The sequence below is a fragment of the Scardinius erythrophthalmus genome (assembly GCF_964197995.2).
Source record: "Scardinius erythrophthalmus genome assembly, chromosome: 7".
Classification (NCBI taxonomy): domain Eukaryota; kingdom Metazoa; phylum Chordata; class Actinopteri; order Cypriniformes; family Leuciscidae; genus Scardinius; species Scardinius erythrophthalmus.
In genome coordinates, this window is record NC_138227.1 from 37400132 (window position 1) to 37413445 (window position 13314).

The 13314-nt window shown below is 37.1% G+C and overlaps 1 protein-coding gene across 1 annotated transcript in view; it reads left to right on the top strand.

Moving 5' to 3' along the window:
- Nucleotides 1-3431: 3431 nt before the first annotated feature.
- The window catches only part of pik3cb (phosphatidylinositol-4,5-bisphosphate 3-kinase, catalytic subunit beta), a 73137-nt gene continuing 63254 nt past the window's right edge, over nt 3432-13314 (top strand). Inside the window, exon 1 of the mRNA XM_081371072.1 lies at nt 3432-3934. The gene's annotated coding sequence lies outside the window, so the exon portion shown is untranslated. The remainder of the gene's footprint in view (nt 3935-13314) is intronic.

A 13314-nucleotide genomic window follows, 5' to 3' on the forward strand; every position in this document is an offset into this window, starting at 1 on the left:
ATGATTATATTATGATATCCATAATTATACGCCTAGGCATGGGGGATCCTTTCAAGTGTCATGTGTGTGTAGTTACAGCTGATGAGATTAGGAGCTGGGCTGGTTTGGATCCCGTTGACGGAACGCTTAATGGAATAAGAATGGAATGGGTGAATAATGGAAGCATGCTGTTTGCGGCTTCACTCCTTTAATGTGAACCAGTGTGTGGCGCATTTTAGCCCAAAACCAGCTCATAACTTTCATACATCAACAACACACTTGATGGTTGCAATGAATAATAATAATAATAATACATATGATCATTCCCTAAATAAATACCAAACACATTCCTTCATGTACACTGCCGTTGAAAAGTTTGAAAAGTCTCTTTAGCTCACCAAGGCTGCATTTATTTGATAAATAATAATAATAATAATAATAATGTTAAATATTATTACAATTTAAAACAGCTGTTCTGTGAATATATAGTTACGTGTAATTTATTCCTGTGATCAAAGCTGAATTTTCATCATCATTACTCCAGTCTTCAGTGTCACATGATCCTTTGGAAATCATTTTAATATGATGATTTGATGCTCAAAAAACATTCATTATTATTATCAATGTTAAAAACAGTGTAAAAAAACATTGGATTCTTTGATGAATAGAAAGTTCAAAAGAACAGCATTTTTTGAAATAGAATCTTTTGTAACATTATAAATGTCTTTACTGTAATTTTTTATCAATTTAATTCATCCTTGATGAATAAAAGTATTGATTTATTTATTTTTTTCCCACCAAATTTTTTTTATAGAAATTGTTACTGACCCCAATCTTTTGAACGGTAGTGTTTAATGTTACAAAAGCTTATATTTTAGATGCTGTTCTTTTGAACTTTCTATTCATTAAAGAATCCTGAAATAAAAATGTGAATAACTGTTTTCAACACTGATAATAATCATAAATGTTTCTTGAGCATCAAAATCATCATATTAGAATGATTTCTGAAGGATCATGTGACACTGAAGACTGGAGTAATGATGCTGAAAATTCAGCTTTGATCACAGGAATAAATTACACTTTAAAATATATTCACATAGAAAACAGCTGTTTAAAATTGTAATAATATTTCACAATATTACAGTTTTTTTTTTATCAAATAAATTCAGCCTTGGCAGAGGCAGAAGAAACTTCTTTTAAAAACATTAAAGATCTTACCGATCTCTATCTCTCTCTCTCTCTCTCTCTCTCTCTCTCTCTCTCTCTCTCTCTCTCTCTCTCTCTCTCTCTCTCTCACACACACACACACACACACACAGTCATCTGTAGGATGAGTGAAAGCGAGCTTTGAAACCCGATCTCCTCCGGCAGTGCTATTTCTGCCTCTGCTCACCACAGGAATGGCTGGAGAATGTTCCGGGAATGTTTGGAAAGGCTTATCAGGAAAATTCAGCTCTGATCATTCCTAACTGAAACATGACAGACAGTGACTGTATCAGCCAGCAGGAGTTGAGAAACACCATCAGAACCAGTAAGGATCTATGAGAAATGAGAAAGTCTGTCCAAGACATCTAATGATGAACAGGGAAACTTCAAGATGGGAAAATGCTGATCTCTGTAATGAAAAGGTTATTTCTGAATACTGGATACCTGAATACATTCTGAAATTAAGGGTGATTGGGACATAAGGTCAAATGGGACAGAAGAGCTTATTTTCTTGTCTAATGTGCCCAGTTGAGACCACATCACCAAAATGGGATATCCTCATTGTTGTGACATCATGAAGTGAGGAAAATGATATAAGCTTTTGCTAGTTTTCATAATGAGCTCATAAAATTGTCATAACTACTATTTTACACAAACCTATGATGGAAATGATGCACTACTGCAACTAAATGTGATAATTTCATGTTTCTATTTTCAGAATTAGGTTTTTTTTATTTTGTCCCATCCACCCAAACACAGTTATATTCGTTGGATTATGCTGAAATAAAACAACTAAAATAAAACAACCCAATTCTGAAAATTGAAACATCATATTTGAACTAGATTTTGTTGCAGTAATACACCATATTTATTCCATCAAAGGTTTTCAGGTTAAATGTTTGATAAACAGTTTATTGGGGATGGGGTCACCCAACCTTTCATCCAAATATTAGTATTTTTTTTTTTAAATTCATTTTAATTAAAAAAAAAAATCATGAATTTTGGACCTGAACCATTTTTCTTACTTGTTTACACTTTTTAAAGACTTTTGGACGTCAAGTCTTCTTTTACCTCAATTACGTGTTTTGCATTTTATGAATTGTGGATGAATTTATAAATGACTGAGAAATAAACATGGACTCTTAATAATGATGAACAGAAAAAGAAAACCTTGCCTATGAAATTATATCAAAGTATGAAGTAACTTGTGTAATACATAGCCTATGCTTACATAGCATGAATCAATGATAAGATGTCCTGTCCACTTAAAGGTCGATGCCCAATCAGCCAAAGGGGTTTTGGCTCAGTTTACATTAAGGGTCACGCGTCCTTTCATTATAATATAAACTTGTTTCCTGTTCAAATGGATAGATAACATCTCCAGTATTACAGAAATTATGTTTTTAATTTATGGCAATAAACCTTGAACAAGGTGGAAATTCAAAAACTGTCCCAATCACTCTTTTTTCGCCCAACATGAATCCAAAGACCAAATCATTTTTCATTATAAACTTTCAGAACCATGACACTCCTTATTGCCTGAATGCTTTATAAATGCCATCTCACATTCATGAGGGAAAGACTTCTCTCCAGTACTGGCAACCTAGCCAGATTCTGTATAGGACATGTTGTAAGACATGCCTGTTTTCTATCAAATACCTGCCTTGTTTATTTTGTCAAATTCATATGCCAAGAGCTGAGTGAATTTTTCTGTCTATCAAATCTTTTTATATTCCAAAAAATAAAGAAAATTACGCAGGTTTAGAACAAAGTAAGGGTAAACAAATGACATTTTCTCAGCCCAAGACGACACACACAGATGCAAACTTGCAGTATCCGCCATCAGCACTAGATGTCTGCAGACACCACACTACACCGCGAGCGTAACAGGTCCTTTTTAAGCAACTAAATAAGGAAGGATAGCATGGATTTAATAATAATAATAAAAAAAAAAAAAACTCGCTCGATAAAATACCCGAGTGAAATTTCAATGTTGTTTTCTAATTTCCCTCATAAATCCCCGGACCGTTTAAAAAAAAAAAAAAAAAAAAAAGTCAGTAAGTTATGTGTTAAATACGACCTATTAAATAACACTGAAAACAACAACAACCAAACCGTTAAAATAGTCCTGCCTTAAAACAGGAGTGTCGTTAAGAAAAAACGGTGGGGAAATTTGACCAAATTAGTAAATGTACGTATTGTTTACGTCCAGAGCACCCTCCTCGTCATCTCATCCCTGAGGAATCATGCGTTAGTCGAGTGTGAGCGTGAGAGAAAGCAGTTCGCCGGGCCTAGTCTGTCTGCGTGGAGATATTCACACGACATTAAAAACATTCACGACTGCGTAAGTTGTCATCGCATTACATTATGTCTATTTCCGGGTGAAATCACGGCTCAGAAGTTCGTGTGTCTGCGAACTGTTGACAAAATAGCGGTTGCGTGTGGAAAGGGAGGGAGTGTAAAGCAAACAGGGAGAGAGAAAAAAAATCACCGAGCGATCGCTTGTTTCAGTCACTCAGCCTGCGGAAAGAAGCAGGAAGAGGACTAGAGCTGTTCACCTGTCGAGTGAGAGACTGCACTGGACATTTGAAGGAGAAGAAGACTCTGCTTTTGTCGTCTTACTGTGATTAAAACCTGCCCGGTGGTGTTACGGAGTTCAACGCACAGTTAACTACGAACGTTCAGTTTCCGCGAATCCCACAGAACTGGCGTCGGACATTCCATTCCCGTGGGATAATCTATTCTAAAGGTGAGCGTTCTGTGCTGGGAAGTGTTTTGTGTTCTGTGGTGTGTGTGTGTTGCTTTGAGTGGCGTAGATTTGTATTGCATTGATCTTGTCCGACACTGACCGCCTCAATTGTTATTTGTTTGTTAATATTATGCCGTTGAATAAATAAATCGGATGCTATACGCTGCAAAAGTGACACATTCGTGGAGAAGTGCTTTAGTGCTCCAACCTGGTTAATAAAAAGAAATAGAATTGGCATGTTTCTGGAAAAGTTTCAGACTTGTAAATTCATTATTTAGATTTGGAGTATCAAATTGACCCTAAGAGTTGACATCTATTCTGGACGCTTTCACTTGCTTTATTAAACATGGCTCTTAAAAAAAAAAAATTAAGTTAGGAATCACCGTTTTATCATTAAACGATGTGTTATAGCCCATCCATTACGGACACTCGTTAAAATGTAGGACTGCTCAGTTTACCTGGCAGGACATAAACGTGTGTTTATCGGACAGAGAGGCACGACATCGGGTGTTTGTGTCATAGACGGATGCGATGGCATAATACTGGACTAAACTATGACTCAACCTCCATATGGACATGAGTAAAGAACCTCAGGACACGCCCACAGGCCGTTCACCAACCCTGGTGCATATTCTACAGAAAAATGAAAATAACTTTCTGGATCTAGTAATGCGTTCCAGACCATTCAGAACTTGGAATTCTTAAACTTCCTTCTTGAAAGATACCACTGGAGAGGCTCTCCAGGTCGGACGTTCAAGTTGGAAAATCAAGGCAGGTCAAGACAGGTCAACATCGTTTTCAGTTTGACGTCATTCCCAAGGTGGTGGCGATTAAATCAACATTCCATAGTTATTTCCCATTGGATTAGAAAATATTCTGATTTGCATATTGTGTGGAATGCAAAACAATTTCAAAAGTGGGTCGAAATTTAAATCCAAAGATTCTCACTTCTGGCTTCACCTGTTTTTTGTTTTGTTTGTTTTTTACTTGTTTTAGATTTGGTCTTTTAACCAACACATTTATCAAAACCCAAATTTTTCCTTGCACATTCTCTCATTTTAGTATTTTTCTAAATGAAATAATAAATATAGGGTATGTAGCTACACTGTAAAAAAAAAAAAAAGATTATATGATCAATAAGTTGACAACATATGATTTAACTCATTAAAATAAGTTAAGCAATTTGCAACTTTTTTAAAAGTTAGGATATACAAGATTCAGCAATTGTTTTTAAGTCACTTTAATGTAATTTAAGTTGAAATGACTTAAACATCCAAGACAAGTTGACTGTACTTAAAAAAATTAGGCAGCAATTGTTTTTAAGTCAGTTTAATGAAATTTATGTTGAAATGACTTAAACATCCAAGACAAGTTGACTGTACTTAAAAAAAAAATGTAGGCAGCAATTGTTTTTACAGTGTTGTATACTATTTTTTTACATTCACACTATTGTATGCATATACATTCTAAAAATGTGCATAAAAACATATGCGCTCAATTGAGGCAGGTACGTTTTTTTGTCCGATAAGAAGACTAAACTACGATGGAAACACATTTACTGAATAAACCCTTTGATGCGCAACAAAAAACCTCACATGACTTTGCCTCAACAGAGGATTAACCTGGACTAACCAGCGGATTAACCAATCGCATCGTACAGCGTCTCAAATGTTGGTTTGGTCGTTCTGAAATGCAAAGTCTGTCATCAGAATGATTTGATTTAATTGCGTCTCACACGATTGCGTTCACAAACACCAGCATCCCAACAACGCAAGCGAACATGCCAGCGTTTCGTCTGCGCGCACGTCATTTATGATGGCTTCCCTGGTTACAGGAACTTCCATTTTTATTAAGGATATTTTGCGCTAATTTTGCGACGATTATGTTTTCCTGAACACATGAAAGGTCATCTTCAGTCAGATAGTATGTGTGTGTGTAGAGTAAGACATGTGTTTTTTGTGAGTTGTTCTTCTTGGCCCTCACCCTCACACATGTGACCGGAGCTTCAGAGAGACTTCGGTGGCAGACTGTGATGTCATCAGTCAGGGGACACAAACACTTCGGGATGCCCACACACACTCGCTCACAGTCAGAAGAGAGGTCACTGTGGTGACAGGGGCCATGAATGGGCTGATTCTCTCAGTCATGTGAGAGCACAGTGTGTGTGTTTGTTTTAGAGGCGCAGGAAAACATTTTTCCTTAGAAAGAGGGACAGACACACACACACACACTCCCAGGGCCGACTGGTTTAAAGAGCAGATTATCTATCGGAGAGCCAGTTAGCATTAAGAATCTTTAATGTTGTAATGTTTTAGAAACAATAACAATATTAAATGTCAACAAAATTGACCCTTTTTACTTAATACACATTTGAGGTCATATTGTGCATGTTATCATAAAGGAACAAATGTTTGTCTTCATAGTCTTTCATCAAAATGTAATAACTTGCTCTGCCTTTGAATCAAATTACATAGGCTGTGCAGAATCCTGTTGGATAATGGTAGGTTTTGTAATTCTGTTAGTCATTGTAGATAAAACCTTGCCAATAGTTAGTAATTCAATGCTGATTAACTCTAATGTAATACTGTAAGTGACCTAACTCCACCTAGACTATGTGTCTATGTAATACTGTCCGGGATTAGAAAAAAAAAAAATATGACAAAGATGAAGAAGATAACTAAGCGAATCCTTTCAGCTCAAAAGCCATAAAAGTGTAATTGGCTATTCTAAAACTCTAGGTCACAGAGAGTGAACTTGACATGTGTTTCATTTTATTTCATAGGACATTAGCACTTACATGCTATAAAAAAAAATACAATGTAACAAACATATGCATTTGTTGTGAAACACATGTTCTCATTTGTCTGCTTAGTACTTCCCGTTTTTGTTCTGACATGGACATAAACGGTACATAGGCAAGGTTCAATTTCCTTAAAGATTATGTAATTGTCAAAGTGCAATAGGGCATTCATTCCGGGCCATCATTATTCAGTTTTGATCATTTCTTTGGTGAAAGACATGCATAAATGAAGCAGAAAGCCAAAATATTAAATGTCATGGATCAATATTAATGGAGTAATCCAATATTTTGTTCTAGACGGGGGTGAAAATGACTTTAGAAATCTGTTGACTTTAGCAATATTTGTTGCATTAAATGCCAATGGTGACTGTTCAAAAATGGGAAAAAGAAAGAGAATCTTTAATACTTCTGGAGTTACAGGCAAGCAAACTTGGGATTTTTTTTTTTTTTGTGGCACTCAGACAGGAATGTTATATGCAACTGTTTTCAAGAGGGAAACTATTTCTAGTTTCAAACATTAGTTGTTCTTCAGACATTCCTCTTTGAAAGAAAAAAGTATCAGGTGTATGCAATGTACAATATAGCAATTTATTCGCATTGAGATCCCCATATCTCTGGGATGTAGGTTTTTTACCAGACGATATGAGATATTTATTTCATGTAATTTGGCTCCAAATCTCAGGTGAAAATTCTACAAAATAGTAGATTACTCAGTAAATATTCATCCATGGCTTTTAATATTGTGGCTTTCATTGCTATTTACGTTAGTCTTTCTTCAGAAAAAAATATGAACAATCACAAATGTCAGGGAAGAATGACCCAATCGATTTGAATAAGTAGAGTTTCTCTTAGTGGTGTGATATTTCGATAGACCGATACCAGATGCGTTCTCGCTCTCTCTTCTCTCCGACGGTGAATTGACAGTTTGACACACACACTCCTCCTATCACTTACCTGTGTCATTCACTCCAGTTGAATAGTGTTGGGTCCTGAATTTGGGCGTGAAGTATTGTGCATAATTTTACTCATTTCCTCAGGTTTCGCGCTCACACCAAAAGAGCGTGGTGTGCACCACTGATCTATATAAATGACGCTCTCATAAAGCCGCCTCTCAAACAGCTCGCGAGAACCACATTTAGTTCTTGGCTTATTTGGCTTAAATGGTCAAATACACACAAAATTGTTAAAATGCCGTCATGGCGAGTATTCACGTAAACGCGGTCAGTTTTGGAACGTAAATACTTGAGAAAAAACGCATGTTGTATAACAGTTGGATCCGTGCTTAAGCTTCAGGGCCTGTTTACACGGCAAAACGTAAAACTTTTTACGCGTTTTGTCCATTCGTTTACACGACAACAGACGTGTTTTGGGTGCCTGAAAACGCAAACTTTCGAAAACGGGTTTCAAAGTGCAAGATTTTGAAATCGGTCTCTGCATAAACAACAAAAACATGAATCTCTGAAGATGACGTCATGCACATGCGTATTACGTGTTCAGTCTATAGTGTTTCATCGCCATCTAATGGCCTGGCAGAGGAATGCAGCGTTTTTAGTCGTTTTCGCGGATCCGTGTGAATGGGGATCGTTTTGACAATGGTGTCGCCTGTACGTGGAAAACTCACAGGAAAAACTTCTCAGTTTTAAGCATATCGTTGTTGTGTAAATGTAGCCTACCCTTAAAGTGACAACAGTCTAATAAACCTGCTGCTGTTTGTCATGTTAATCAAACAAGACAAAGAGAAAATCGCTTCTGCTCTTTAATTGTAAGCATTACTACAGTTAGACCCACCTAAAAAACTGAAAGCCATGTTTATTCCATTTGTCTCGTTATTCTATCGTACTTATTTATTTGTGTTACTGTTTGCAATTAGTCTATTTGGTTTTAATTTATTGACTGTTTATGTGTCTTTTTTTTGTAAAAATAGTTCAAAGTTTCAAGTTGCTGTGTAAGCTGTAGCAAAAAAATTTCTCAAACTATCAAAAAACGTTGATGCTGAAATAAATAAATGTATATTTAATTTATGTATACATGGCTGATTTCCCCATTGTATTGAAAATGGTATTGAATATCAATATTTTTCAAGGTATCGTATCTAAGTTAGAAATTCCAGTATCGTCACAACAGTAGACGATATACTTAAAACGGAGAAGTTGTTCCTTTGAGTTTTCCGCGTACAGACTATTGGGTTGCATTAAGATGTCATAAAGCCTTGTTAGAAGTGTGAGTCTGCAAACTGATTCCACTCTGCGCTAGCCCTTTCTGATCTGTTTCAGTAAGAGCATGTGATTAAGACCCTATAGATTAAAAATGGATCGTAGTGACTGGATGTTTTGAATTCTACAGTGCTACCTTTTCTTGGATTGCAGTTATATAGAGATTTGTGTAATAAAATATGGCCATTTGTGGCATGAAGTTTTTGGACATGTCAAAACAGGTTTTTACTCAAGTGTCAGAAAGTGGTTCTGCTTTCTTTTTACATTGTCTCTGCACCGGTGTTTGTGCCCATAATTTGATCAGTTAGTGTCAGGACAGTCAGTACAAGACATCTGTGCTCATTTCCTGTGGAAGTGAACTGGGTGTATGATTGATAGTTTAATTGAGTCATGCAAGCCTTCACACCACGCTTTCTTTAATTTGCATGTGGCATCACATTTGCACAGTTGTCTCTTCTCTTTCATGCACTTACATAAATGCTGAATTGCGTTCTCGTCTCCTGATATCCATACGTATGCACACTCAGACACCTGTATGCACACCTGTGCACTTGTGGGATCTGCTGCAGTGAACAGAGCTGTAAGCGTGCCCGTACCTGGATTCCTACAGTTCCCTGCACACGAGTCAGGACACGCTCAAGAATTCAGTTTCGAGGAACAGGAAAGGAGGGAGTGAAACATACCAAGAGAATAGATGGAAGAGAGGAAGAAAGTGAAAGGAGGAGAAAAGTGTTAGAGCAAACACTATTGATTTGAGTCTTTACTATGTTGAATATGCTTTGGGAAGTGATATCAAGTGTGTGTGTGTTGAGGTGCTTTTGTAAGGGCCTATTTTGCGTGTGTGTTTGGAGGATCAAGAGGCTGATCTTTGTAACTTGACCGAGTGAGAAATTTGAAAGTGTGAGCACACACCGACACACACACATAATAAGAATTAAGTATATATTATATACTTTGTTAGCTATCTATTTTAAGCCCTTTTTCTGGTCAAGTTTTTTGTGCCCCATGTCCGATCCAAGTCATTGAATATTGAGTATCTGACAATATCAAGTTCCAATTCGATACTTGCATTTTCCTAGTGCTTTGTGCACACTTCAAGTACATTAAAGTGATTAAAATCAATCCAGTGTGTATACAGGGACGCCCAGAGAGTTTCTCAGGGGCTCAAATGCAAAAAAGGGGCATCTATCACTATGGAGAAGTGGAATATATTTATAGGCCTATATTATACATGCATACATATTTTATATGCACAATAAGCAGAGTAATTGCAACAAAACAAATTTAAAAGTGGATTTAAAGGATTAGTTCATTGAATGAAAATTGAGATGGAGTTTTTTGCCCTGTTCCCGCCTGACCTTTCCAATGTGATTACATTATGCATGAAGTCGTGGACATACAAGACGAGCATTTGTGGTTAAAAAGTATATAATTATTATTATTATTATTTTTTTGAAAATGACCGATGGTTTGGCTAGATAAGACTCTTATTCTTCGGCTGGGATCGTGTAGAGAAGATCCTTTGAAGCTGCACTGAAACTGCAATTTGGACCTTCAACCTAGTGCTGGGCGGTTTACCGGTTCATACCGAATACCGGTGTTTATTTTTGTTACGATATGAATTTTTAATATACCGCAATACCGGTGTATGTCGCTTTAATCGGAACGCGGCGCTGCGCGACACAGTCTCACCCCTCATTTACAACACACGTCTGCGGCGCATTACAGCTGCGACAAGGTTTTATTCCGTCCTCCACGCGGTGCGTCAAAATAGACTTGGCGCCTATATTTAGCGAAGCGGCGCGGAGAGCCGCTTCTGGGAAGCTTCGATCTGAAACACAAGCATTGACTAGAATGGGCACGAGACGTGTGGGGGTGAGAGTGTCTTTTTTCTCGCGGCGCGCGTGTTTTTATACTGTATTAACGTATCTGAAGTGAACTGACGGTCTTTAGAAAAGTTTCTTTGTTATTACGATTGAATCTTTCTTTATCTTTCCTGATAAAGCAGTGTTTATGAGCGTTGCTGCTTTGTGTACATCCGTTACCGGGGAAACCACTGGAAAGCGCTGGAAAGCGCGTCCTGCTGGCACCTCTTTGTAAACAGCCTTGCAAACCTGTATTATTAATATTAGTGTGGATTTTTTCTATAATATTCACTCATGACAATAAAATATGGCATTATAAGTAAATCTACTGCAGTATTTCCTCTCTCACTCAGTAGAAAATGTGGTTAACACCCATCATGCTTGAAAAAAAAAAAAAACCGTGAAACCGGTATAATTTAGAAAAAAATCGTGATGTTGATTTTTGGTCAAACCGCCCAGCACTACTTCAACCCGTTGGTTCCCGTTGACGTCCACTATATGGAGAAAAATCCTGGAATGTTTTCCTCAAAATCCTTAATTTCTTTTCGACTGAAGAAAGAAAGACATGAATATCCTGAATGTGATGGTGATTAAATACTCAGGAAATTTTTATTCTGAAGTGAACTAATCTTTTGAAGGCTAAAGCATGAAGCTCGCCGTGTCAGAATGCCAGTCTGTCAGTCTAGTCAGAAGCAGCGAGATGCATCCCATAGCAGATACTAGTAAACAGTAAATAAATTACTTTCGAGTGATTCATTAATAGTGTGCATCAAATATGCTAAACACGGAAGTTTGAAAGTGTGTGACGTGCAACAGACCTTGCACGTCACAAACGCACGTTTTGAGCTTCTTCTTTTCCTTTAAATGGCGGTTGCCAAACCCACTTGAAGTGCACACTGCCACCTACTGCACGACACCTGCGAGACAGCTGACGTAAAATAAAGGATCGCTTAGGATAACCGACGCCGATCAGTTATAAAAATGCTTAATCGTCCCCAATACTGATCCTTTTGATGTCCAGTGTTAAATTTGAGTCGTCATGCAAAATGCGTTATAGAGCTGCTCGCTTCTGGATAAATTGAGAATCACGTTTTTTTTTTTTCAAACAGAGATCACGATTCTCCCACGATTCTGAACAATAAACTAAACAAAATAACATGTAATTTATTAGAAGTTCTGAAGCAAAAAAATTTTTTAAACCCTTAAGTCTATTTAAAATGTTATTTCTAATTTATCTGAATAACTCATTTTTAAAAAATCGGGTTTAATGAATTATTCAATAACATTCATTTTTTAACAGTCACGTGTCGCCACCTACTGGTAAGAGAAAAGAGAGCCTTAAACTACAGTAAGTGAGAAACCGCACTGCAGTCATCAGAAGCGGTGTGACAGCTGCTTTCTCATTCACACTGTCTCTCTCAAATGTGTGTGCGTGTTGTGAATTGATAGTTTGTATAGTCTATGCTTTCCATCTGTCAGCTCTTGCATAACTTTCTCATGTAGACTCATATCACAGCTTTATTCAGACATGCACATATAGTTAGTCGTACAGGAAGAGAGAGAGAGAGAGAGAGAGAGACTTGTGTGCTCCACCCGCGGCTAAAATGGGACCTTTGTTCAGTCAGGCCTCGGAAGAGGTAACTGATTAACCTCTTTTTTAGTATGTGCTTGTGTGTGTTTATTGAAAATTTGCCACCATGGCTCAGCAGTGAAAGGGCAGCTGCACAATGGACTCTAAATTTAGAGGTTAAACGAATAGTTCACCCAAAAATAACAATTTTACAATTTACTTTCATGTAGTCACCATGCACATTCACATCTTTTTTTACTGCACAAAAATGTTATTGCATTTCTTTCCTTCACAGCCGTGCGGTTTCGTTCCTCCCTTAAAGCCCAAACTTAACATCCACATCAGTTAGATCAGTGATTGTTTTAAAATGCAGGCTACTATTGCGAAACTTCAGGACATGTTCGATGATAAATAGAGATAGTGTTTTAAGCCTCGAAAGTAATACTGTTCTCCAAGCGGCTTTCTGTGTGCGTGCTCCGAGAAGTCAACTTTGGGCTTCGGGTTTGCGCCTAAACGTTTTTGTTTGTTTAAAATTGTGATCGCGATTCTCCCACGATTCTGAAGAAAAAACATTACACAACTGAACAAAATAACACAAAATTAGAGGTACTGACAAAATGTTCATTGCTTCAGTCTATTTAATCAAAAAAAGTCAATGTCTCATTCATGAAGACTTGTTTCATTATTGGATGGATCAGTGTTTGTGAATGAATCTCTTTAAAGCTGCAGTATGTAGCTTTTTGGGTTAAAAATGATCCAAAATAAATTTTAGAGCAAGTACATAACCAGCCAGTGTTCAAAACTATCTGCTTGCGTTAGCTCGATTCAAAACGGTAAGCTTGTAATAATGTTTTTAATTCCAGTGGTACTGGTGGATTTCCGTGGGAAATTCGAGCATGTGTTCGCGTCATTACGTCACATCTCTACACATC